This window comes from Bombyx mori, chromosome 24 (assembly GCF_030269925.1).
Source record: "Bombyx mori chromosome 24, ASM3026992v2".
In the NCBI taxonomy this organism is placed as follows: domain Eukaryota; kingdom Metazoa; phylum Arthropoda; class Insecta; order Lepidoptera; family Bombycidae; genus Bombyx; species Bombyx mori.
The window spans coordinates 1142456-1169682 of NC_085130.1; the positions used below are offsets into that span (position 1 = coordinate 1142456).

The 27227-nt window shown below is 43.4% G+C and overlaps 1 protein-coding gene and 1 long non-coding RNA gene across 2 annotated transcripts in view; one reads left to right on the forward strand and one right to left on the reverse strand.

Annotated features, from left to right (window-relative positions):
* The window catches only part of CPR131 (cuticular protein RR-2 motif 131), a 75834-nt gene extending 63010 nt beyond the window's left edge, over window positions 1-12824 (reverse strand). The window contains exon 1 of the mRNA XM_062675508.1: window positions 12569-12824. The gene's annotated coding sequence lies outside the window, so the exon portion shown is untranslated. The remainder of the gene's footprint in view (window positions 1-12568) is intronic.
* Window positions 7359-8918, forward strand: LOC134201230 (uncharacterized). Its single transcript, XR_009976419.1, has 3 exons — window positions 7359-7889; window positions 8132-8283; window positions 8641-8918. It is a non-coding gene; the product is annotated as an uncharacterized LOC134201230 (long non-coding RNA).
* Window positions 12825-27227: the final 14403 nt, after the last annotated feature.

Consider the following 27227-nt stretch of genomic DNA (forward strand, 5'->3'; position numbering starts at 1 on the left):
TCTACTGCGAACAACTGATGAGATTAAAGCAAGAAGTTGACAGAAAGCGGCCGGAATTAATCAACAGAAGGGGTGTGGTTTTTCATCACGATAACGCTAGACCTCACACATCTTTAGCCACTCAGCAAAAATTAAGAGAGCTTGGCTGGGAGGTGTTAATGCATCCGCTGTATAGTTCTGACCTCGCACCTTCAGATTTCTACCTGTTTCGGTCTCTTCAGAATTCTTTAGGCAGTGTCAGGTTAACATCACGAGAGGACTGCCAAAACCAATTGTCGCGGTATTTTGATCAGAAGCCCCAAAAGGAGAAACCCCATTTTGGGCCTAAGCGTTACACGAATGGGATATGTACCAAAAAATCGTCTATTTTGCTTGATTAACCTATTGAAATCTTAGCTTCATTGACAATGGCCAAGTGTAGAAAATAAGTTGAATTCAATTTTTTGTTTTAAACAATCTTTGTAAACATCTGCAACACTTATTTCAATATACGTAACTAGCTCCACAAACGTGCGGATTAGAATTAGAGCATTTATAAAATAGGATCGATTTAGTGGAAATCGAGTGTAAAAAATAATTAATACTCTTTTGCTTTAGGATAAATGACTGTTTTTATAGGTATTTTAATCAATGTAAATAGAGTATGGCCATCGAATCGTGACACAACTACTTACAATGGCGGCAATTCAAAATATCTACAACTGACAACATTAAATATAGCATGAAAGGGTAGTTTTGCATTCTTATATTAATGAGACTATGCCATAGAAAAACACAAATGTATCAAATCGTGTTATGTTATCTTTAATATTGCCAACTGAAGATATTTTGGATTGCAGCTATTTAGTTGTGCCATGAGTCGCTGGCCAGACTATAAACTTAATCTCATTGAATAACGTAACGTAAAGCACCAAAATCTACTAACAAAAATCATTAAAAGAAATAAATAACTGTGCCATTTAGTTATGACACGAAATCATGTCGGCAACTGCGGCAATTCAAAATATTTTCAACTGGCAATCTGAAATATAACATGAAAAAGTCGATTTGGTACTTTGAGTTTTTCTATGGTGTAGTTACATTAATAATTTTACTGGTGGTAGGATCTCTTGTGAGTCCGCGCCTCCCGCCCGCCTATTTTTGCCGTAAAGCAGTAATGCGTTTCGGTTTGAAGGGCGGGGCAGCCGTTGTAACTATACTGAGACCTTAGAACTTATATCTCAAGGTGGGTGGCGCATTTACGTCGTAGATGTCTATGAGCTCCAGTAACCACTTAACATCAGGTGGGCTGTGAGCTCGTCGATGGGTATCTAAGCAATAAAAAATAAAAATAAAAAAGGCATGAAATAAAATGAAATGAAATTTGATGAGATAATATGGGAGCACGTAATGATTTATATTTTATATAAAAAAGTTATCATATAAATGTAGTTTTTCATATAAAAAAGTTTTCATTAAAATTAAAATAAGACTGACCTAAAGGTCTTAGTTACCAGGTCATAAAATCCCTTAAAAAAATCATTTCGTGCGCAGCGCGTTTTGCATTACGTTGTTTTTAATTTTTGGCTTTCTTCGTTTTCGTAAACAACCTAACGCGCGATTTCTCGTAACAGGTTCCATTTTTATTTTAAAGCAACCTGTTGCTGCAACAGGTTTCGTAAAAAATTACTCATCTTTAATAGGAAACAGCCTCAAAAATATCGTTTTTATTAAAATATCTCGAACAATAAACATAACCTAAAATGTAAACATTGTCTGATTTTACCAATTTGGCCATTGCTGGGAGACCTGAAAATTGGGCTCATGAAACCTTCTTAGGTATTGTAACTTATGCCCAAATTCTAGCACTGTAACGCCAGGCCCAAGTTTGTATGGATTTCGGGTTTGTCCTTTCTATAGCAATGGGATCATGTCCCTACCTACAAGATGGCAAAAAGTTATCGAACAAAATGGTACCGACATACTTTATTTAAATGCGAATAAACTATATTAAAAAATGTTGTGAATGTTCTTAAAAAATGCGAAAAAACTTTTTCCCCAACCTATTATTATATAGAAATAAAATAGTAAACAATGCTTACAATAAGTGAGCTGCTTAGGCTTACTATACTATTTGACATTAGACGGTAAGGGGTAAATTAAGTAAATGAAATTACAAATTTTACAGCGCCCCCCTAACCCACATCAACGCCCCCCATTTTTTCCTGGGCCTCTTAACGCCCCCCTCTAGGTTTCAAACGCCCCCCAGGGGGCGTTATCGCCCACTTTGAGAAAGACTGCACTATACGCTCACTATGTCAGGAAATAGTGAAGATATCGGCCCATTCTGCGACATATATATACTATAGTCTATTAACTGTATACATCTATTTGGTGGTAGGACCTCTTGTGAGTCCGCGCGGGTAAGTACCACCGCCCTGCCTATTTCTGCCGTGAAGCAGTAATGCGTTTCGGTTTGAAGGGTGGAGCAGCCGTTGTAACTATACTGAGATCTTAGAACTTATATCTCAGGTGGGTGGCGCATTTACGTTGTAGATGTCCATGGGCTCCAGTAACCACTTAACACCAGGTGGGCTGTGAGCTCGTCCAACAAACTAAGCAATAAATTAAAAAAAACTAGTTATTTAAACAACACACAATGCTGTTAGCTCGCAAGTTCTGTGCCATCAAATTTTACATGTTTATTGTAACACACACATCTTATTACTTCACGATATGTATAGTAATTAATAATGTTATGATTTATTGTGCGTGAACAACGAACAACTTTCACTTTTTCTAATATAGTTCTCTATGCTATTTGCTTTGGCGGACAACGGTTATTTATTGGTATTGCAAGGACGTCTTAAGTTTAGGAGCCTTTTATTTAATGGGTTAGGTTATGACGAACTAATGCAAGGACATAAGTACCATTTTATTGCCTGTTTGAGAGCGTCAGAAGGTTTCTTCGACAAAGCGGCGCGACACGGTAACACTATTAGAACACTAATTGATTATCGTGGCCGCCTCTAATTACACACTCGATCCAGACGACAGATTCCTATCCGTTAATGGATTCAGCGAAGCACTGCTTTTGCTAGGGCTAGTATTACCAAAATGTTTACAGGCTAAGAAGAGGCGAGAATATCAACTGGGGGCTACTGATAATAAAAATAGTCATCATTTTCCAAATGATTCTCCTAACATTGCTTATATAAATATCGCGCTATAGTCATAGTGATTTGTTTTGGAAATAGCCTTTTTTTTCGAATTGCAAAACCGAAAAGAATACATAATACATTGAATATATCCAAATCATGAGTGATTATAGTTTTCTTGAATTATAACATGTCTTCACGATGACTTTCCACGTCGAAGGGACGATTTATAAAAGCGTGTGATCTTGTTTGGTATTTCTCGGGTACTGTGGCCAGAGGGGTGGTTGTATTGACATTCAGCCCTTAACGTTATACCTTCGAGATACCACAGTACTAATTATGCATCACCATTTGCGTCCGCAAAAGGCATTGCGAGAACACTGGACCGTAGTGTAGACACTAATAATTATTAGCATTCTGCACTCCTTCTCTATATTCTTAATATACAGATAATTACAAGTTGCATCCTTACAAAATTAGTTTTGTGTTTGAACAGTTGTATCTCAGTGTAGTGAATGCAACACAAAAAAACACATAATGAATGTTACAGTGCAATTGGAGATTAATTAGGTAATTAGGTAATTAGGTATGGACGTTTTTATGCGAAAAGGACCCATGTAGGAACTTTTTTTTTCCTACCTAATACGAGAGCCTTGAGAGGCTATATCAGCGTAGCCTTATTTATTTATTTATTTATTTATTTATTTATTTATTTAATTAGTCTACTTACAAATTAACAGTATAAACCAAAACATTTGTAAGGTATTAATAATTAGCTTAAGTAATTTCTAACAACAACAATAAATCGCTGCAAACCATCATGGAATATATCCATTTCCGGAGCATAGGCTAGCAAGCCATTGAGTAGCGAGACAGCACGATGCGTCGGGGAGTTAGCGGTGTGCTGCGTACGCGCGTGCGTAGTACTAAGAAGCTGCCGCTGGCGACGCACCCCTCCACACATACATCCGCGCATGTAGCCATCAGGCACATATAACAACACTGATTCCAGTGCAGTGGAGTTATCAATTTTGTTATGCAATAGCTGATAATAATGCACCATAAGAGTCATCTTCCGTCTGAGCTCAAGAGTATCTAATCCGACCATACCAGTCACATAAAGTGATGGATACAAGAACGGATAGTATCCATACATTTTCTTGAATAGGAACCTGCAAATTTTTTTATGTAGTTTTTCCAGCATTAGCTTTTGAACTGCTTCGCGAGGATCCCACACGAGTGCGTTATATTCAAGGCTACTTCGCAAATAGGCATCGTACAGCATAATAATCACACGATGGCCTACAAAGTCGTGCGTCTGACGAATTATGAACCCGAGCAGACCACTACCCCTTTTACATATATTTTGTATATGATCTTTAAACGTTAGCTTGGAATCGAAAATAACTCCCAGGTCACGTATAACTGCCACATGATTCAAAATGACTCCAGATAAATGGTATGGAAACAACACGGGCGACCGTGACCGGCTGTAAGCAACGACCTTGCATTTATTAGTATTAAAATGCAAGCGGTTACGCTCTCCCCATTCTGCAACCCGAGTAATGTCGCGTTGCAAAGCATGGTGCTCAGCATCACACCCGACCCCAACGTACAGCTTAAGATCGTCCGCAAACATAAGACATTTGGTCCTCTCACTGAGAATAGAAGATAGATCATTTATCATGATTAAAAACTGAGTGGGACCAAGCGTACTACCCTGACTGACCCCTGATCTTGTAAAATAAGTTTTAGATTTGAAACCCGCTAACTCAACATGCTGAGACCTATCAGAGAGATAAGAAGAAAATAATTTGAGGAGTTTTGGGGTAAAGCCTTAACTAGTAGGTGAGCTCACGGGGCTCAAACCTGATGACGTTGCTAACATGAACCCTAGCAAGAGCCGTGCTTCGCAGAATCTACCACCGGATCGGAAGCGCGACCTGCATACGTATGTAATGAAATGTTTCATCGTGATTGTAACAAATTTCAAAGCGTTTTGTTAACTTGAACATTTGCACAGCATCCACGGCTTTTAATTGTGTGTATGAGAGGAACAGAAAACAATGATCACTTTACTTATTTCGCATATCCTGACCAGGACAACAATTTTTTATTTATTTCATTTATTACTTAGATGGGTGGACGAGCTCACGGCCCACCTGATGTTAAATGGCTACCGGAGCCCATAGACATCTACAACGTAAATGTCGCAACCCACCTTGAGATATGAGTTCTAAGGTCTCAGTATAGTTACAACGGCTGCCCCATCCTTCGAACCGAAACGCATTACTGCTTCACGGCAAATATAGGCAGGGTGGTAGTATCTACCCGTGCGAACTCACAAGACGTCCTACCACCAGTATTTTTTTTTAAATTAGACTTGCTATGATTCAATTTCTCTTTTATTTACTGATTCCCTCTCGCATGAACTTTCCCAAATTCGGTTCCCATTTTCGTATTAATCTAATATTGACGTTCGCATGTGATTGCTCAACAATAGCGATCTCACGTTATCGGGTCAAGGGTTCGAATCGTTGCAACCATTATTAGTACAGCATTAGTATATTTTTAAACTGATTTATTAGCTAATGATCTGTATAAGTGGTAACCTTTATATGAGATATCGGAATGAATTCATATCCACCTTGAGACAGAACAGACGTTTATTGATGTCGATGTATGTACGGGGATGTATTATTTATCTTTTATCATTCCAAACGATAACATAGAATCAGGTTAGGTGTGGTGTAGGTTGTACTGTAAAAACTGAGACCTTAGAACTCTTTTTTTTTATTTATTGCTTTGATTGATTGACTAGCTCAAAGCCCACCTGGTGTTAAGTGGTTACTGGAGCCCATAGACATCTACGACGTAAATGTGCCACCCACCTTAATATATAAGTTATAAGGTTTCAGTATAGTTACAACAGCTGCCCCGCCCTTCAAACCGAAACTCATTTACTGCTTCACGGCAGAAATAGGCGGGGTGGTGACACCTACCCGTGCGGACTCACAAGAGGTCCTACCATCTATGATTCACATTTTATTATTATCATGAACAATTATACTAAAATTTCAATATACATCACAAGAAAAGCATAACAATATAACATTTTGCTGTATGTTTAGTAATAATATGCATACTGAAGATTCCAATGTGAAGAAGAGATTATTCCAATCTAAATATATAAACCAAGATACGCCAAAATGTGGGCAAGAGTTTGCCGAGAGATGAAATTTAGATAAAAAAAACATATAAGGCCGCCATAGAAAACGCGTTGGTAAAATTTTTGATTACCATGAAAAATCCTAATTCAAGCGAAGGTGATAGAAAAACAATAAAACTGTTGAAACTGCTAATGTGTAGTAGTGATTCTTTACGGCTTTAATCAGTTTTTTACGCATCTTAGGTGTGTTCTGGAAATTTATTTATTTATTTGTGAATTATTCACTTGTTTTTTTTTTATTGTGGGTAAAATGTGTGAATATTAAAGGTTTAAACCTTAAAAACGGGGTTCTCTGTCTCAAAGTCTATGTTTGAAGTCATCGTGGCCTAAAAGATAAGACAGCCGATGCTATCGTATCGACTAATGCGACTGTGCCGGTGTTCGAATCCCGCAGGCAGATACCGATTTTTTAAAATAAAATACGTACTTAATATACATTCACCATTGACTTCCACGGTGAAGGAATTTGCGTAATTACTGGTGGTATGACCTCTTGTGAGTCCGCGCGGGTAGGTACCACCGCCCTGCCTATTTCTGCTGTGAAGCAGTAATGCATTTCGATTTGAAGGGTGGGACAGCCGTTGTAACTATACTTGAGACCTTAGAACTTATATCTCAAGGTGGGTAGCGCATTTACGTCGTAGATGTCTATGGGCTCCAGGAACCACTTAACACCAGGTTGGCTGTGAGCACGTCCACCCATCTAGCAATAAATAATAATAATAATACCCTAATCCGTTTCGGTTTGAAGGGAGAACTATATAACTAAGAGTTGGAACTGATGTCCCAAGATGGGTGACAAAATTTACATTGTTGATGTCTATGGGCTCTGGTAACTACTAAACACCAGAAGGGCCACGAACTCGTCCGCCTGTCGAAGCAAAAAAAAACTTAAATATGCGTAATGTGTTCAGTAGTGGGCAAGAATAGGCACTAGATAAACGGTACGCGCGGTATTAACGGCCGTTTTCAATAACCTATATATCCCTAGTTTCGGTTACTAAAGATAGACAAATCTATATTTTTGTCCTTACTTACGTTCCAATAACCTATCGACGGGCAGCAGTTCCTATCGGATTTATCTATCCATCGTCGGGAGGACGGATAGCCTGCTAAAGATAGAACGCTCATACAAATCGTGCTTACTTCCGTTTCAATATGAGTTTTAAGTAACTCTCCGGTAGGCGGCGCTATCTCTAGTATGGGCATTCGCATATCTGTCAAAATCGGCCGGTTACATGTTTATCTTTCGAAAGTAAATCGCTATAATTTAATAATTGTTTCTCTTCATATTGGCATATTGTAGCAGTGATGATAGTGATATGGAATTATTTCAAATGATAATGGATTGTGATGCAGATAGTGATAGTGAGGCCGATATCATATGGTTAGGAAAATAAAGATCGTCTGAATTACATGGCGAAGATCAATAATTACGAATTTGACTATAGATTTCTGAGCAAAGGTGTTGTGAATGAATTGATTAATTTAATGAGACCATATTTGAGTGTAACGTCAAAAAGGTAAGATAAATTTTAACTATAAAAGTACTTGTTATTACAACTTATATTTGTTTATAGCAATAGCAAAATTATACCTAATTTTTGTTGTGTTACAAAATCACACTCAACAGGAATTCTATAATACTGCTGGATTCCCATGGTGCCCTAAATGACATTCATATACTAATACAATAACCTGGTAGGCTATTTACCTTCATTCTTATTACACACTGATACCTCTACATTTTATATTTGTGTTACAGATTCAAATATAGGAGAGGAATTTAGAAATAGAAAAAGAGTATTTTGAATGTGTAATTTGTGTGCAATGCATCATTGATGTTTCAAAATGTTGTTGCTTGATGGCCTGGGTCTACTCATGATACAACTATAATTAACCATTCCGATTGAAAAGGTATTTCATATTTATATTATTATTATTATATATTATTATTATATTTTTATTTATTTATATTATATATTTAGGTGTTTATATGAATTTAATATGACACTATTATAATAAATTATCTACATATCAAGAGAACATTGATAACAAGGTGGACTTGGAAATTGCTATTTGCTTGCCGATAGAGGCTATCCCCACAACCCTATCTTTTAACGTGATTAATTAACCCACATACTCAATCGGAACGATTTAAAATGAATCGCATATTAAAACAAGAAATACTATAGAGAGGTAATCTTCTTTTTTAGTTAAGAGCTTATATACTGTATTGTAAAATAATTTAAGCGAATAATGTATAATTTTCAGATGCATTGGTGTTTGTAAAAGAAGACTCCCTGTATATCATTGAAAAGTAGATTAAAACTAGAAAATATGCAAGCTGTTATTATAGCTGCCATGCTGCATAATATCGTCAGAAGTATGAATTTAGAAGAATTAGAATCAGAAATTTCAGTCGCAGATACATTACAGGAAAATAATATAATTGTTCGTAACAATTTTTCAAAACTTACATCTGAAATACAACTATGTACTTATAAATAATTGCTTCCAAAGATAATTTATAAAATAAACTCCAAAGATAATTTGACTATTTTTTATTTTCCAAAATGATAATTACATGGTAGTTAGTACATGCAAGATATTTAATTTAGAATTTGTACATATACTTAAAAAACTAACATAAAATTATTATTGCCTACTTAATTTATGAAATTTAATATTCCTTTTAAGTAATTTTTAATTTTTTAAATTATCTAAATCTAACTTAACTTTTGCTACAACAATCTCCTTTTATTTATTTTCCAAGTCAAGTCTCTTTTTTGCTATTAGATATTCTGCTAATGCATTGTCCCTATGCTAGCCTTGCATTTCTTTTCTTCCATCTTGTTTCCGCTTGGCTGTAAAAGTGTTAAAAATATTATATGTGACCTACAACAATGTGCATGCTTTATCCAAAATTTCATCTGCAATCCTTACCACCTCCAGCCTATAACAAAAAGCATAATTATTTCAAATACTACGGCAACCTGAAGAAAAAATCATGTTTATCAATGTGTTATTAGAGACAAACAATCAACTAATTATACTAACCTTACTAAGGTTGTTTCTTATGTTGCCGTAGCGTTCTTTAAGTTTTCCCATTTTAGTCGAAGCTGCGATGGAGTTGGAAACGACGAATCGACGAATTAAAATCATTTACAAGGGTTTGCCAAGCCTGCTCCTTCAATTTATTGTTTGTGGCATTTGTTGCCTTATTACTGAAATGTTTTTTCGCCGCCACAAGTTCTGCTAGAATCATCGTCTCATCTTTTGTCATGGGTGCTGCCTTTCTTGACTGAAAAAGATATATTTTCTAAACTTGAACTCAAAGTTTTCAAAGTAAAATTATTATTATCAATGTAGTTCATAGATATTTACAGAATTCATTTTATTTCACTGTAGCTCTTTAATTATAAACACACTTAGAATTATAAACGAAAGTTTTAAAGCGTTTTGGAGGTAAGTCATCATAAAATATAGTAGGTAAACAATAGAAAAACAAACAAAAGAAACTGATCACTGCTTATTGATAAACGGACTGTCAAAACGTTTCGTTTCATAATTTCGACTAGGATAAAAATAGCAATACGTCCAATTTAAAAAAATCTACATATGTTTTTATTACTTTTTGTTATAAACAAATGTGTTTATGATAGTCTACAATATGCTGGTTAAATTATAGTTATAATTTAGAATAAAATAAAATAAGTCTTGATCCTGATGTTGTTTCGTATTTGTAGTAGAACGAAACGTATCAAGAGGCTCGGATAAATCGGAGGGAAGAAGCTATCTACTGTTGGTTAAAGAGAGATAGCACTTATCCGTGATTGTGAAACGCAAACTAAGGATAGATACGCTCTTGCTGATATTCGGAGATAGCTATCTATCCGAAAACTCAGATACGTTATTGAAAACGGCCGTAAGTGGGTAATGCAATTCATATGACACTGACATGTCATGACACTGCCACGACACTGACATGGCACTCAGGAGACATTAAGGAGTGGACTCCGGTAGCTACTTAACATCAGAAAGGCCTTGAACTCGTTTCTCTAAAGCTAGTAAAAACGAACACCGTATAATAAATACCAGGGCACCAGAGATTAAAGGATTTATCGAACAACAAAAACACATTGACAGACTATTCGCTATAATCTATTCTTGTGTCATGACCCAGTTTAGAAAACATAATTCCACAAGCAAGGTCATCGTCATAGCCAAGTTGGTACGAAGCGCGTGCCGTAATTTATATGTATTGATTTTCTGATAATAGTACTAGGTTGACATAAACAAAAAGGTCTCTTCGATATTCGTAGGCAGAATTAATTAATACTGATTTTACGACGAGCGACTCGTTGGCTGCCACGAAAACCGCAAAGTAATAAGAAATAATGGCTATAAAAATGCAAAATTAAAAGAGAGAGAGAGACAATACACTTTATTGCACACCAAAACATAATTTACATTCAAAAACAATCAAAAAAGCAGATACTTTGTACAATAAGCTGTATAAGAAAGTAGTTTTATAATAATCATAAAAATGTTTCTTTGTAGTAGCCGGTTGTGCCGCCCTAAAATAGCATGCATTACCCTGCTTTTTCCAGATAAAAATCAGCGAAAAAAATAAAAAATCCGGATAAAATCTTTGAGTATTGCATCACATAATTCAATGCACTTAGTAAGGGTTGTATTGTAGTAGCCCAAACAGATTGCTATCACCGACCTGCCTATATTTCTACTAATATCTAATATTTCTTTCTAATTTGAGGCTTCTTATTTCATGGCATTTTAGGAAATAGATTAGAAAAGATTGGTGGAGAAGCTATTATATGTTAAGCTACCAGAATCTTATGAACAAATAGGGGTTTCATTAATTATCGCTCTACTACACCGCGAGTCTAACAACAAATTGATTGATATCTCATTAATCTTCTAAGCTGTCATCGTTATTGAGAGCTTTATCGCACGATCTTTAAGGGACTTGACCTACGAATAAAATTTACGATGCATGGCAGAATCATGGGAAACACGTGTAATTTGCGCTTGCTTATACATAAAATTACCCATACAATTCACGAATAAAGGTTACCAGGCGAACATAACCGAAAAGACGTAGAGAACTAACTAAACGACGAAGCCGCGGTGAGTTATGTGAGAAATAAAATTGCTTTTACGGCGAGCGCGCTGCCTTCGTAATGTATTATTATTCCTTTTAGTGCAATTTGTTAAGACATATTGTGTATATGTAGTTCTGAATTTAGATGAATGTATTCTTGATATTGAAGTGATAGCGATAGTGAAGAAGGGGCATTTTCTGAAAGCCATACCAGTGTAGGGGAATGATACCCCGCCCCGCTTAGCTTACTATGCAGTTATTGTGCATATAGTAATGAGCAGCATTCGTTAGTCAGTCAGTGGTCAACGTGCAGGGATCCACCGCGGTCGCTGAGGCAAATAAACATGTAATTATAAGTAATGTTTTATTGACCGCTCCGATGAGGTTTATGGAGGACAACACGCAACAAACAACCAACGCACACGCCTCCTCCTCTGTCATCACCCAATAAACCTCACACCAGTATACCGCGATCAGCAATTGGTACTGCTGAGTGATAAGGCGTATTGTAAGTCCAAACAGGTGGCACTAGATATATTCCACGCGCCCCGGTCATGCATTCTAGTTTGAAGGTAGCTAGCTTCGAAATAGCCTCTCAAGGCTATCAGCAAAGGTAGGAAAAAGTCACAAATAGAGTGAAATGGAGAAGCCTCGCAAAAGCCGAAACTAAGCAATAAGATATCATTTTTTTTATTTTATTTTTTATTGCTTAGATGGGCGGACGAGCTCACAGCCCACCTGATGCTAATTATTATTGGTTACTAGAGCCCATAGACATCTACGACGTAAATGACGTAAATGCGCCACCCACCTTGAGATATAAGTTCTAAGGTCTCAAGTATATTTACAACGGTTGCCCCACCCTTCAAACCGAAACGCATTACTGCTTCACGGCAGAAATAGGCAGGGTGGTGGTACCTACCCGCGCGGATTCACAACAGGTCCTACCACCAGTAAGCCACGACCACTCCGCCAGGAGATACGGCTGAGAAGAAGAAGAAGAATGAGACATTCACAGAATATGTCATAATGACGTCTAACTTAAAATATATTTAACTTCATAACTTGAATGCTCACCTTGATCGTTATTGATGAAGTGACCTTCAAAATCGGACCGAATAAGTGCTGTTAAATTTCATACGCTCCATCCTCGATGACTCACATTTTAAATAGATCCAATCGTTGATGAGTTCTCGCTATCAGACCGTGAACTAACACAAGCACATAAAATAATAATAAAGTTTGCATGCACAAAGGTTGCCGCTATGCCACATTGCGCAACCCAATGAAACAAGTGAACTTATTAAAGCTATAACTTATAGATTCGTTCACAATTGAGTGGTAATTTGCGATGAATGAGGACTCTTTGTATGGACAGAGAGATTGTTTTATGTAATAAGTAACAAGTCTTTTTATTAGGGACACAGGTGTGTTTATTCGTCTGGTTGTAGTGTTGACCGCGGTAACCCCCCTACCTCATCCGGGTTCTGACCTCGGAGGGGATCGGACGTCGGGTGTAAGAGTGCAGGGGAGTCGTTTAGTGGGTGGGCCCTAAAATCCTTGGGCCCGCGGTCTGCTCACAACACCATGCAGATCGTAGAGTCTCACATACCCCGCGCGCCCCTTTTGCGCGGGGACCTCGTAGGAGGATCGGCCCCCTACCCGGAGAAAAAAAAAAAAAAAAAAAAAAAGGTGTGTTTATTGTGAATGCGCTGCCTAAGAAGGAAGTTGGGCTATTTTGAATGAATTTCGTCAAGGAGATTTAATAATAAAAGCTTACTAATAACGCCTGTGGTAAGAGAGTGGCCACGATCACACCAGTAGATGTACTGGCTTTAAAACACATCCTCCAGATCCACTAACGGTGCTTTTAGGTACCCCAAGCACCGGTCATCGTTCTCGTCGAACCCGTCGCTTGCAACCAAGGGCCCGGTAAGTAAATTGACCCACAGAGACAGCCCACTGAGTTCCTCATCGGATCTTCTCAGTGGGTCGTGTTTCCGATCCGGTGGTAGATTCTCTCTTGCTAGGGTTAGTGTTAGCAACGACGTTAGACTTGAGCCCAGTGAGCTCACCTACTAGTTAAGGCTAGGTTGAAATTATCTCTTAAGACCATCAGTTTAGATTTAAAAAAATTATAGCCAAAAGCTACATATTTACTTTTGGCTATGAAAACCACGCCATATGCGACCTGTGTCTGAAATATTGTATGAACATTTTCACATGACTATTAATAAATAAAATCCAACCCTTAGTCTATCTGTAGGCTTGTACGCTTTGGTTTCGAATTAGCAAATAAAATGTGATCCTTAATATAGTATAATAATTGACTGATTGATTGATTTAGTTTTTGTTATATTTTCTCAACCTTACGATACTCTGTATCTACTATCTTTAATGTTATAGTATTTTTTGAATATGATTTTAGTTTTCGACTTGTTATTGATCTCTCCCTCCTTCTCAGGATAGATTAGGATAGGTTAAGTCGTGAACAGATGTCGCGGACTGGTGTCGAGAGATCATTAGGTGTTACCATTTAAGTAGGTCAAATACATAAGTAGTTCCACAAATTACCTCGTACATAAATCAAAACATACCTGTGTGCTTAGTGCGAGTTTTTTAACGTTTTCGATCGCGTAAAAGTTAACTCAAATTTGGTATCAATCAAATGGTATTGGAACAGCAAGGGACGTTTGCCGCTAGGAACGCTGTCGATAGCGAAATTAAAAAGCTCGCACTTTTCTTTCGTACCTAAGCTGATGGTCTTGAGAGACCATATCAGCGTCAACGGGCGAGTAGATGAGCTCACGGGGTTCAAATGTTGTTGCTAACACGAACCCTAACAAGAGCCGTGCTTCACAGAATCTACCACCGGATCGGAAACGCGACCCACTGAGAAGATCCGGCGAGAAATTCTTTGGGCTGTGTCTGTGGGATCTCGCACTAAGCACACTGTTATATTATCAAGTATGATTAATGCGTGTTGCATGAAACCGTCCACGAATTCATTTAATGACTGATTAATTTAACATCAATCCGTCTGCGTGTGTATTGTACTAATGATATTATGCAACTTGCATCCGGGGTCCGGGACGGACACGCTTCATTCTCACATAAAGCCGTCGTCGACCTTCGCTTGACGTATGAAGATGGAATGTCGGATTTATACACGATTTTCGGCCAGCGTAGATCGGTAAAATTTTCGAGAATCCGTCATGTTACAATGCGAGAGATTGTTGGTTGTTTTCAGAATTGATCATGGTTTATTCAGCTCCGGTGTTTCATTGCGAGAAACTACGAAAAAGTATCGACAACAACTTCTTATGAGTCTTGTCAGTGAGTGTAACCTCTTGTGAGTCCGCACGGGTAGGAATCACCACCCTGCCTATTTCAGCCGTGAAGCAGTAATGCGTTTCGGTTTGAAGGGTGGGGCAGCCGTTGTAACTATACTGAGACCTTAGAACTCATATCTCATGGTGGATGGCGGCATTTGATTTATGGATGTCTGTGGGCTCCGGTAACCACTTAACACCAAGTGGACTGTGAGCTTCTCTAGTCATCTATGCAATAAGCGTGTTAATGTTAACCTGTAGACTGCGGCTTTAGGGCTATAATTTAACAGATTAAGGACCGAGATTTTTGCCAAAAGTAATTAAATGCATATGGATAAAGAATTACTCAAATAAGCTATTCTTACTTTTAGTTTTTTGATTATGCAATGATATTGTCGAATAGTGCCCCTTCAATATGTTATAACTACTAGCCTAGATGAGCCATGGGGGTCCGCGTTTCTTACATATTCAATAGAAAACTTGCAGTCAGGGGTATTCTAGGCAGGTGAGTTGCGGTGGTCGCAAGGGTCAGCTAATTTTATTTTGGCAAATTAATAGTATCCACCCACAGGGACCGCTCCGGTCCTTAATCTGTTAAGAAGTTTGTAACCTAAAAACACGTATTTTAAATGCATACGTCCGTAAATATTAACTTGTATGCAAGTCTTAATTACTGACGCTCTCTTCAAAATCGAACGGATTCATCAAAATACATCATAATGTCGTCACGTAATAATGATCATTGTGATACAATGAAATCAAAGATAAATATGTATAATAACATAGACGATGTGTTTGACTTTTATATTACAGCGTTTTATTAATAAATTTGTGTAAAATAAAAAATAAAAATAAAATGGTTTTTAATTACAGGAAGCGCTTGAGTCGTTTTTCCGTTAGAAAATTATTTTTGTTACGCAAATTGAACAATAGAGGTTAGAATGATTGTATTCGTCGGGCCATTAAATACATTAACAGATTTGTTACGCTACCACACTCGTAGATGTAGGAGTTCATGTTAATTATTTGTTATTTATTTATTTATTGTGTGTGCGTGTTTTTTTTATGTAAATTTCTTTGAGAATCATCGGACGCCGAGCTTCTGGTACTGCTAATGTCCCTGACAAATGATAAACAATTTTTTTTTCAATAACGTCAAAAACAATTGATTGAACGCCACCAGTAACCCATGAACTTAGAAACATAAAGTCGGATATCAATAATTTTAACATATAAAACATTAATTTAATTCTGAAGTTAGCTAATGTCTCAGCTTTGAGGTATCGTTGAGTGCGGGGCGAAAAGAAAATGGGCTTTTTTTTAATTGGCAATAAGTAAATCGTATAAAAGTATTTATGACAGCTCGGGTTAACTTTTGTAATTTTGCTTGCGCTAAAGTCGCTATTGGATGATCGCATTCTCTCGCCACCAGACAATAAGTTCATATTTCGTGAATACACAAAGATAGTAAGTTAAATAATGATTATTATTAAATAAATTAAATATAATAAAATATTCTTTAGATTGATTTTTTTTATTGCTTAGACGGGTGGACGAGCTCACAGCCCGCCTGGTGTTAAGTGGTTACTGGAGCCTTAGATATCTACAGCGTAAATACGCCACCCACCTTGAGATATAAGTTCTAAGGTCTCAGTATAGTTACAACGGCTGCCCCACCCATCAAACCGAAACGCATTACTGCTTCACGGCAGAAATACGCAGGGTGGTGGTACCTACCCGTGCGGACTCACAAAAGGTTCCACCACCAGTAAAAAATTACAATTACAACAGTTTACAATTGCGAGTACATTTTGTGGACCTCTCTATAATGATTGAGAAAAGGCCCATCTAATCTCGGGAATATCTTGGCCAGGATGCTGTTGGCGCTACTCTACCCTGCAGAGCCAGGACACGCAATGTCTTTCTGATTATTGACGTGACAACGTGTTATAATTCGATGGAGCCAGCTGCACGCACGAAAAAACATGACTTATGTGGCGTTACCTTGCTCTGAGGCGTTCTATTTAAGGCTTGAAGTGCAAGCGAGAGCGCGCAACGAGCGACAAAGAGGCACAATCGGCCTCCGCGTTCGGCAGCGTTCGACATCTGTCTCTCTCCTAATTGAGTGAGCGATGCATCCGCGTGGACAGCTGCTTTAAAATAATACATTTACATGGTTTTCGTCAAGTATGAAGTTCAGTGAAAAGTGAATGTGGTGTCAATTGTTTATAGCAACGATAATTGCGATAATTGAAAAATAAAACCATTCCATCAGTATTTTCTTATGACGTTGTCACGTTCAACTATCGTCAGTAAACCGACTTTACAGACAACCGATTTTTTTTTACCTAATGAATGAACAACATTTATTTGACAGTACGCTGGCAGAAGTAGCTTATAACATTGTCAATGTTTCACAATACAAGTGGGTAGTTATTAATAAACGAAAAGCAGATTCGCGACCCACTGCCAGTCCCACTGGATAGTAAGTCACGTTTTAATTAAATAAAATTTTACGAGCACACCTACAAATGTATTTATTTAGATAACAATTAATCTTCGCGTGTGTGGGTTTGTATTGTAATTAAAATCCCGATATGAAGACATTGAATTATCAGTGAGCTAAACGTAAGAGTCGGTACTTTGTACTTTATTGTTTGCCTTAAATGGATAGAGCTCGTGATCCATCTGTGTGCTTAGAGCGAGCTTTTTAACGTTCTCGATAGCGTAAAAGTTAACTTTAATTTGTATGGAGCTGGAGCGTTTGCCTACGTTTGCCGCTAGGGTTAAAAGACTCGCACTAAGCACACTGAAGTTAAATGGTAACTGGTAGGTTAGGTAGCTTGTATTGGTGGTAGGACCTCTTGTGAGTCCGCACGGGTAGGTACCACCACCCTGCCTATTTCTGCCGTGAAGGAGTAATGCGTTTTGGTTTGAAGGGCCGGGCAGCCGTTAGAACTATACTGAGACCTTAGAACTCGTATCTCAAGGTGGGCGGCGGCATTTACGTTGTAGATGTCTATGGGCTCCAGTAACCACGTAACATCAGGTGGGCTGTGAGCTTGTCCACCCAACTAAGCAATAAAAAAAAAATACTAGTGGTAATAAAACTAAAAATATATAAAAACAGAACAAACAGATTCCGTTAACGATTCAACTAAAGAATCGAAAGTGGTATCTTTCCGCTCCATTTCTCGTGCCGCAAAACAATAGGTCGCTTATAATAAATACCATTGTCCTGCATTAGGTTTTACGCAACCAACCTTGACACGGCGCGATGCGTGCATCCCTTTGTTTAATAAGCCAGCCGCGTGTACATTTGTAATTATCTTTTCTTTTTTTTTATTGCTTAGGTGGGTGGACGAGCTCACAGCTCACCTGATGTTAAGTGGTCACTGGAGCCCATAGACATCTACAACGTAAATGCGCCACCCACCTTGAGATATAAGTTCTAAGGTCTCAGTATAGTTAAAACGGCTGCCCCACCCTTCAAACCGAAACGCATTACTGCTTCACGGCAGAAATAGGTAGTGTGTGGTACCTACCCGTGCGGACTCACAAGAGGTCCTACCACCAGTAAGCATACTCCCACCTGCGGAATTCGAACACCGGTGCATCGCTACATACGAACGCGCCGGACGTCTTATCCTTTGGGCCACGGCGACTTCACATCGCGTTTAATGTGTCATTCTTAAAACTCACAGTTGTACATTGAACGCCAATAAAATAGCAGCCAAACTCGAACGCAGCCCACGCATAAGCGATGAGCATCCATTATCACTTAAACACAATGCCGAAACAATACAAGCAACTAAACACGAATAATGATCGGTGAGCAACCGTGACCTTTAGCTGAGCTTAACATTCCTATGGAGGTATCAAACACGCCCTTCGGGCAGTTACTGTTAATATTCATGTCCTTTACAGAAACCTATGCTTGGAAATAATAACTGCAATGAAACAACAATATAATGAATCCATAAACAACACGTTTTTTCGTAAGTAATGGTCGCACAGTACCCGAAATTCGATTATAATTGATTGAAATTATAAGTTTGAACATTATTATGTATTCCGGACGGCCACCGCTCAGGTTTCGGCCACCACGTGTGATTTTTAGACTTCTTACTCGTGGAAACGTGGTGGCTCGAGTATTGCCGCAGTGGCTGTCGCGGAACGGGTGCTGGGATTGGTTCGAGGAAAATAACGAAGGCTTCAGTATGGCGTTCACACGGTCCTCGTGGCTTGACCGGCGCAGGGCGTAGGAGCGAGTCTCTTCTTGTTCGACGGCTCTCTCCTCTTCTTCTGGAGAGGTCTTGACTCGTCGGCTCGCTGTCTCGAACTGAATTTGCAGTTTTTTTTTTTTTTTTTTTTTTTTTCCCTACCTATGCTGATAGCCTTGAGAGGCTATTTCAGCTTCGCCCTAACGTTAGTAGGTGAGCTCGCGGGGCTCAACCGGAGAGTTGCTAACACTGACCCTAGCAAGAGCAGTGCTTCGCAGAATCTACCACCGGATCGGAAACGCGACCCACTGAGAAGATCCGGCGAGAAACTCAGTGGGCTGTGTCTATGGGTTAGTTCGCTCGTCGAGCCCTTCGTCGCAAGCGACGGGTTCGACGAGGACGGTGACCGGTGCTTGTGGTGCCTAAAAGCACCGTTAATGGATCAGGAGGATCCGTAATGATGTGCTTTGGGCGACGTCGACGGTTTACCATTCGGTCTACTGGTTCGGGTATGTAATTTCCAGCGGCTACGATGAGAGGGTTCTCATGTCGTGCCGCCTTCTCAAAATGGCGCAGCGATGCCGACTGTAGATACTTACTAAGAGAGTCGAGCTCCAGATCATCGTGGAGATCCACATTCCTAAGGAACCATGGCGCTCCGACGGCTATCCTGCAGAATCGTGATTGAATAACCTGAAGGGATTTCAAGTGGGTGCGGGCTGAGTGAGCGAACACTACGCTTGCATACGTCATGACGGGGCGTATACAAGTTTTGTAGAGAGTTACCTTATTGCGGAGGGACAGTTTGCTTCGACTACAAAGCATTGGATAGAGTCGTCCTAGAATAAACGCGGCGCGGTCGCGAATCGTTTTTATATGGGGACGGAATGTCATCCCTCTGTCGAGGGTGACGCCTAGATATTTGACCTTCGAGACCCACGGTATGGGCTGGCCAAAGAGAGTGATGGGACTAACGGCGGAGGTGTTTGCGCGCCTACTACGGAGTGGGATGCTCGAAGTGATGTTCGGAGGGCGACCCCTTTTGAAGAGCACCGCTGCGCTTTTCGTGGGGTTGATGTCTATTCGCCACTTCCGGAACCACTGTCCCGTGGTGGCTACTGCGATCTGGAGTCGCCGATGAAGCAGCGACATCTTCCTACACGAGTAGTAGATAGCCGTGTCATCGGCGAAGAGCGCTAGATGGGTCTCCGGAGACCGGGGTATATCATTGATATACAAACTAAATAATAACGGGGAGAGCGCGGAGCCTTGCGGGACTCCGGCAGTCAGTTGACGGGGACGAGAACGAGTTCCCTCTACTCGATATCGAAACGAACGGTTCGACAAGAAGTCTCGTATGATGAGCACGAGTCTGTCTGGCACTCCCATGTTGTACAGTTTGTAAATTAAACCGTTGTGCCAGACTTTGTCGAACGCCTTCGCGATGTCGAAGAAGAGGGCGCCGGTCGGGATCTGTTTACGCCTATTTAGTCCTATCAGAATGTGCTCCGTGAGGCGGTGCACTTGTTGTACGCACGAGTGTTTTGAGCGGAATCCGAACTGTTCGTCTATTAGAATTTTGTTCGCGGTAACAAAATCCCAGAGGCGTTTCCTAAGGAGACGTTCGTAAATTTTTCCTATCGTCGAGAGGAGACTAATCGGACGGTAACTAGAAGTTTCGTTTCTCGGTTTGCCCGGCTTATGTATACCGATAACGTCCGCTTCTTTCCACACCGCGGGAAAGATGCAGTGCGTCATAGCGGCATTTAAAATTGTAGCCAACATTGCTATCAGTTGGACTGGCAAAAATTTTAGCGCGCGGTTGTGGATGCCGTCGGAGCCTGGTGCCTTCCTAGGTTGGAGGTTGTGGATCGCGTCTCTAACTTCGTCAGTGGTAATGGGGGGTAACGCGTCCGAGGGCGGCAGGGAAGCTCTGCGCTCGACCTCCCTGTCGACTAACTCGGTGTGTTCGGGGTCCGCGTGTTGAGTGCTGGTGGTGCACTGCTCTTGCAGTGCATCGGCCAGCAGCTCGGCCTTGTCATCGTCATCGAATGCCGGTGGTTGGCCTGAAGGGCGTAAGAGGGGAGGCATAGTAGCGGTAGTTTCGGATTTGAGAGTCCTAGCTAGTCGCCAGTATGCTTGGTGGGAGGGCGCGAGTTGTTCTAAATAACTATGCCAATTATCGTTACGCGCGTCGCTTAAGCGGGAGTGGACTTCGCGTTGTAGACGACGCATCTGAATCCGGTTTGAATGCGTGGGAAGACGATCGTAGGCCCGGATTGCCGCGTTCCTAACTCTTAAGAGATTCCTAAGATCGGGGGACAGTCTGATGCGGTGGAAGCTGTCCTCCACATCGACTTCTTTAGAAGATCTAATGATCGCGGAAGAGATGTGATCGGTAATGATATTTATGGATTCGACGGTGTCCTCGGGGGATGGATTCGAATCCGGGCCGTAAGGGAGGATTGGCGGAGCGGCGTCGGCTAGGCACGTGCCCAGCTTATTCCAATCCACCATGGTCCTCGTAACAGTGACTGGGTTGTGAGGGCGACCGAGCTGCAAAACGACAGGTCGGTGGTCTGAGTCGAGCTCTGACATTGCTTCGATGGAACAAAAGCGCAGAGTTACGTTCCTAAGCAATGCCAGGTCTATAGTGCTCGGACGGAGCGCGATGTTATACGGATAACATGTTGGAGTTGGGGGACCGACTATTTCAAAGGTGAGGTCGTCTATAAACGCGTCGAGACGCCTACCGTTAACGTTTGTACGATGGCAGTTCCACCTAGTGTGGTGGCAATTTAAATCGCCTGCCAGGATGACGGAGTCTCCCATGCCGAACAGTGACTCAATGTCACTGCTCAGGAGGGGCTTGTCCGGGGGGAGATAAACGGATGCGATGACGATCGGCTGGTGTCCCGTCAGCGAGATACGGCACACTGACGCCTCGATATGTGAGAGCGAGGGAGTATCGAGAGGGACAACGTGCAGGGCCCGCCTATAGTAAATGGCAGTCCCGCCTTTGGAGGCGGTGAGTCTGTCATTCCTAACCATGACGTAATTCGCGACTTTCGGGTCGCGACGCGAGGGCTTCAGACAGGTTTCCTGCACTAATAGAATGTCTACAAGATTATCGCGGAGGAATTCAAAAATTTGATCGCGTTGCCGCGCGAGTCCGTTAGCATTATAGAATGCTAACGTAAGGGAATACGGTTTTTCTCTACCTTTTTGCGCCATTGGTTACCGGTAAAGATTTTTATAACGTACGCGACACGGACTCGTAGACGTCCATGTGATCGAATGCGGCCGCGAGCCGCTGTTCGGGGGTTACCGACCTACGTATCGCGTCTGCGAACGATCGCAGACGGTCGAAGTTCACCGCAGTGACGAAGTCACGCACGAGCGCGAAGTCGTTGACGGCAGAGGGTTGCGGGGGACGGAACGCGGGCGCGGGGCGAGGTGCGAGCAGGGGCTGGGGCGCGGGGCGTGTCACGAGCGGGGGCGGGGGTGCGGTTTCCGTTCCCGCCTTCGTATACGGCAGCGGCTTTTTCCACGCCGAGACCGTGGGAACTGCAGCCGGCACGAAGGCGGGTTTCGGCACTGAAGGTGCCGAAGTGTTTGGGCCGACGGTTCGCGGAGCTGGGTGGGTTGGGCGTTTTCGCGGAGCCCTGGGACATCCACGGTAGTTCGCGGGGTGCCCTTGCTTAAGGCATAGGACACAGCTGGGAGGTTCGGTCGCGGTTTCCCTATCTCTAACGCAATCTATCGTAGCGTGATCGCCGAGGCATTTCACGCAGCGGGGGCGCGCGTGGCAATTACGCGCCGAGTGGCCATAGAGTTGGCACCTGTAGCACTGCCCGGGAGTGCCACGCTTATGGGGGGCTTCGATCGAGATCCCGGATAGGCCGCAAATTGTCGTGAGACATGCGATCTTCTTTTTGGCCTCCGGGGTGGGTTCTAGAGCTACCAGGATCATGTTGTAGGGCTGCTTGCCCCGCCCACTGTGCATCCGGTGCACGCTAACTAACGGGAGGGACTGAGCGGTCAGATCCTCCTTTATGTAATCGATGTCTAACTCCTTAGGGACTCCGCGTATCACTACGCGGAGCTCGCGGTCCTCCTGAAGAGCATAGGTGTGGAAACCTATGTTCTCCTTTCGGAGGTATGAAGAGAGGGCCCTATGGTCGCCCGGCGTTGCGACCTTTATCTGAATCCCATGCGCGACGTTACGCGCATGGGTGTAATTAATTTTGTTGGCCTGAAGGGCCTGAGACACGCGATTCCACGCTGTCTTCTCTTGAAGTATCAGCGGGGGCGGGGCAGCTACTTTAGGAGCGGGCGCGGGCTTGGGACGCGGCGGCGGGGTTACGCGGCGAGCGGAGTCCGACTCCGGTGTCATGACTACCTGCGGGCGGGAGGCGGTCGCGGATTTAGTTTGCTTCGTCGTGGAGCTCCGGGATTCCACGGCGCGAGAACGCTTTTTACCGCGCGTTACGGTTTGGAACCCATCCGAGGTTCCAGGCTGAGGGCTTGACGCGGATTCGAAATCCATCTCCGATTCGGTATCGGAGCCTGAACTCGAAACGATCGAGGTCGCGACGGACGAAGCGCGCGATGACGTAAACGACGCGGGCGCGGGGGTGGGGGTTGCGTTAGGCGCTATGTGAGCCGCATCGTCGGAACGTGCGCTCGAACTTAACGCGGCGGCGGGGGGCGCGCGGCGTGCCTCCGAGGCACGTTTGAAATACGCGGCGACGGACGCGGGGGGGGAGGGATTGCCACGAGAGGCCCTATATGCCTGATATTCGGCCCTAATTGTCGGGTACCTTTCCCGGAGGAACCCGACAAAATCACTGTCACTGACACTATCACAATCTTCTTTCATCTTCGGTCTTCTTGCCCAGGGGGGGCGGCCCCGGGACTTTTGTTGAACTCGCCGAAAGGCGAGGCCCCGGATAGGATTTGTAACCCCCCTGTGCTGCAGGACAGCAAGGAGCAGGGGGGGGGAATGCCTATGCCGTGAAAACGGCAATCGGCGGGGAAAAGGAAAGGAACCCGCTCGGGCTGTATAGTGCTACAGCAGGCAGAATCGCGAGCGGGGGTCTAGTCTTGAAAAAGACTGTTGTTTTGGGAAGGGTTAGGAAATCGCTAGCCTGTGAGTGCCACAGGAAGCCTGATCGTAGCGATTGGTTTTGCCTTGAAAAAGGCAGTTGGTAAAGGGTGGGTTCGCGGTTACAACACTTTAGCGCACAAAAATGGACTCCGAGACGCAAATCGCAAGCGACCAACGGATCGGCACGTCCGCACTACTGAATTGTAAGCACGATGTATTCACGGTCACTACACTGTCGAGCACAACTGTGAGTTCAGAGACGCAGCTCGCAAGCGGGCCACGGATCGGAAAGCACGTCCGCGCACGACCGAGTCGTGAGCGAGAATGTGGAATTTGCAGCGAGGTAGGCCCCTTATTTATGGTCGCCCACACGCACTCGGCCAGCGCTATTATGAGTCCGAGCACGGTGGGCGTCTATTGTTCTCTCGGCCGCCTCGCTCGCCTATTGTTTGCCTAGTCGCTCTATTAGTTGCCCGTATTGTGACTCGCTCCTGCGTTCCCACGCCAAATTAAAGACCACGAGGACCAATCTTTATTTTCAAACACATAATATTTACAAATTTACTTATATCTATTTTTAACTCTCTATTTATTACGGACATTTATATTTACTATGTTTACACTCTATTTTATGTTGCAACTATTTTTAACATACAGTCTATTTACGGACATTGTCTATTTCTATTAAATCTCGCTGTACTTTGCGAACATATCTCTATTTAACTATTTATCTATTACTATATTTTCTATCTATTTTAAACTATCAATGTCCGTCGCGAACATCCTCCCGCCGTGCAGCGTCGTTCACGTCGCTGCATCCTCCCTGGTGAGCGGCGGACATCGTGGGCAGCACGATGATCTTCTTTGCCGGGCGTCGCAATATACCGCCGGCGGTGCGCACGTCGACCACTCGAGTGATGCCGTCGGCCCCCGGGTAAACCTCCTGGATGATCCCACGTGGCCAGGTGTTCCGTGGGAGCGTTCCGTCTGCTATTATCACGACGTCGCCTATCTTCAGGGCGGGCCCGCGGCTGTGGGGCTCCCGCCGGTTCTGCAGATCGGGCAGGTACTCCCGGAGCCAGCGACTCCAGAACACATCTGCCAGGCGTTGTGCTGCGCGCCAGTGTGCGCGCCCTATGAGGTCGGCGTCGTCAAACTTGCCCGGCACGGGGACTCGCGCCGGGCCTCCCAGCAGGAAGTGGTTCGGTGTCAGAGGGTCGGGATCGTCGGCGCTCACCGATACGTGGGTGAGAGGTCGGCTGTTCACTGTGAACTCTGCCTCCGCTAGCAGAGTATGAAATATTTCGGGCGTCGGGTGCCTCGGCTGCTCCGTGGCCGAGAGCGCGGCCTTTACCGCCCGCACCATTCTTTCCCAGGCGCCGCCCATGAAAGGCGCGCCCGGTGGGATGAAGCGCCACTGGATAAGTCTTAAGCTCGCTTCATGCTCAGTCGCCTTGTCCAAAGCTTGGCGCAGCTCCTTGTCGGCACCCCGTAAATTGGTGCCGTTGTCGCTCCATATCTCCGTCGGGGCTCCCCGGCGCGCGATCATGCGCCGGAGTGCCATCACCGCTGAGTCCGTGCTGAGGCTCGCTGCCGGTTCTAAATGTACCGCACGCGTAGTGAGACATGTGAAGATGACCACGTAGTGCTTCTGGGTGCTTCTGCCGGTGGTCACTTGATAGGGCCCGAAGTAATCGAGGCCCACGTATGTGAATGGTCGCCGATGGTGTGCCAGTCTGCTCGGTGGGTGGTCGCCTGTGGCTGGACGCGGTGGAGTGTCCTTGCGGATACGACACGGAAGACAGTTGTGGATTACGCTCCGTGTCACTGGGCGTAGGCGTAAAACCCAGTACGACTGTCGGCACTCGGCGATCGTAGCTTCGGTTCCGGCGTGGTGCATCTTTCTATGGATGAAGTCTATCATCAGTCTCGTTTCGCGTCGGGATCCGTCTAGCACGAGAGGAGAGGTGATGACGTCAGCTCCCTCAATGTTGCCGATGCGTCCGTTTATTTTCAGTGTCCCGTCCGCGTAAGTCACGGACAAGTTTCGCAGTCGGCTCGCTGGGGATATCTGTTTCCCTCGCTGGAGCGTCAAAATTTCTTCCTCGAAGGCCGCCCGCTGGCTCTGTCGCCAAATGAGCGTCTCGGCGCGTCGAAGCGTGTCGGCGTCTAAAGTTTTCCATTGAATGACTGCTTGCTCTGGCGTCCGCGGTGTGTTCAGCGGGGTCTTCGAAGTCGTCTTCTTTCTATTTCTCCCACGTCGGGTCCGAACGCGGGTTCCGTCTGGTCCTCTTGTAATGAGTGCGCTCGCGACTTCTGCGGCATAGGTCGACGAATTGCAGTATTCGCCCCGTTGCACGCAGGTACTTTTCCCACTTGGAGAAGCGTCTTGGGTCCGGGATCGCTTCGCCGAGGCTCTCTCTGCTCACGGCGAGCGTTGCGCACTTCTCTTCACCCGTCTCTTCTGCCCTTCTTGCAGTCCGTTGTACGGGCCAATCATCCGGATGCCGTCTTAGGTATTCCGGGCCTATGAACCAGCGGTGGTTTCTTTCAAAGCCGACGGGTAGTTCTCTAGTGGCGTCGTCGGCGACATTTTCCTTTGTGGGGACCCAGCGCCATTCCTCCACAGTGCTGTTTTCTTCTATCGCTGCAATGCGGTGAGCAACGAACGGTCGATACGACCTCGACCCCGTTCGTAGCCAGGTCAGTACGGTGGCGCTGTCTGTCCAGAACACTCTCGCGTCTGGTTTTCTATTGTGTTTTTCCGTGACGGCCGCGGCCATGCGGCTGCTCATCACGGCGGCTTGTAGCTCGAGACGCAGTATCGATGTTAGTTTCACGGTTGCGACTCGGTCTTTGGCTAGGGAGGTCCTCATCTCCCCGTCGGGCGTCTCCGCGCGCCAGTACAACGCGGCGTCGTGGGCGAACTTGCTGGCATCCACGTACGTGTGGAGCTTGAGGTTGGCGGCGTCCGGGTACTGCAGTCGGTTCTTCACGCAGATGGTGGTTGCAGGTGAGCTTGTCGCGCCGAAGACGATGGACCTCATCCGGTATTCTATAGGCTCTTGTGA